Below are 1,646 nucleotides of genomic sequence, written 5' to 3'. Positions count from 1 at the left end.
GACCCAGGAGGCAAACACCGTACTAACTTACCTAACGCTGAAGAGGAGGCGGCTGGGGTGGTGCCTGGTTAAACGAAAAGGACAGCAAATGGCTCTCAATTGATGGTGATGCAGACTCAGCACTTTTTTCTCTTTCTTTCTTTCTTTCTTTTTTTAGTATGGTGAGTTTTGTGCCTCATCCATGTGAACTGACACAGACCTGTTTCTGCTGGGTTTATTTCAACATAAATGATAAATAAACAACCAAGTGCCACCACCTGGCATTTCACAGTGAGGATGAAGTTTTAACACACCTGCTCAGCTGTTCCACAGCACTACATCCTATCTCAAGTTGGAGGAATGGAAGTCGGTACTATTTTATTTTTATTATTTTGTTTTTATTTTATTTATTTTATATTATTTATTCTTATTTTATTTTTAAAAAAATTATTGGAAGTAGGCTCCATGCCCAGCAGACATTTAACTGACTCAGCTATCCAGGCGCCCCGGCACACTCTTGTTTGCTTCCAAGCCTCCTCCCTGATTCCTCATCACCACCTTCTTCACCCTATTTTAAGCCATCTGACCTTGACTGCTTCCAAATGATTTTGATCACTTCTAGATGACAATGGGACAGTGGACCTGGATTAGAATAATAGTGACAAAGGCCTTAAATGACAAAGGAAAGGCAAACAACAAACAGCACTTTTCATCACTGTGCAACTCCTTTCACGTGGGATCTTACCTCTGTAATTGTTTAAAACATTCTCTTCCTACCTAAGGTAGGATGGGGGTGTAAAACCCTGGGGGTCCTACCAAGACCATAAAGGTGAAAAAGAAATGATTAGAATTCAGATGCTAAAAAAAAAAAAAAAATGAGGGAAGATTCAATAAAGAGCCACACTTTTCTAAAGTACAATACTACATAATAGCTCTGGAGAGAGATATAATTCCATGCTGTCTGCACAACAAAGATGACAGCGTGACAAATAATTTTGGCTTAAGTCTCTTAGAACAGTCATTTATAAGAACTGTTTTCATTCCAAATAAGCCAGGACTCTAGCAAATCTACCAACCTGTCCTTCCTCTCATCTCCATGGCTATGGCCCTCTCATGGAAGAAAACAAAAGGTCAGAAGGAGAAAAAGGTACAAAATGTCAGCATGAGCAATATTTTTCCATCAAGTCAGGCATTTCTATATGTGAACAGATTTGTGGACTTTTCAGAGAAATACCTTCTTGCTTTTGGGCTGAATCTGCAAATAAGGCACTCAAATCACTAGGTAACAGTATCCGTATGAAAACAGAAACCACGTAAAACTGAAATGGTTACTACATGTAGATGTAGCATGAGGTTATTCTAATTACTAGAAGTCTGACAGTACACCACTTATAGATTGCTTTCCCCCCTACCCCCCAGAGAGAGCATGAGCGGGGAGAGGGGCAGAGGGAAAGAGAAACAGAATCTTAAGTAGGCTCCAACACCCAGTGTGGAACCTACGTGGGGCTCAATCTCATGCCTGTGAGATCATGACCTGAGCCAAAATCAAGAGGCAGACAATTCACTGACTGAGCCACCCAGGCACCCTACTTATAGACTTCCTGCTGCAAAACGTAGTAATTTTAGACATGAAAATTATCCATCTCTGATGAAAATTCTGGACTACA

Source organism: Leopardus geoffroyi, chromosome A3 (genome assembly GCF_018350155.1).
Source record: "Leopardus geoffroyi isolate Oge1 chromosome A3, O.geoffroyi_Oge1_pat1.0, whole genome shotgun sequence".
NCBI classification, from domain to species: domain Eukaryota; kingdom Metazoa; phylum Chordata; class Mammalia; order Carnivora; family Felidae; genus Leopardus; species Leopardus geoffroyi.
This window is presented reverse-complemented; position numbering follows the sequence as displayed.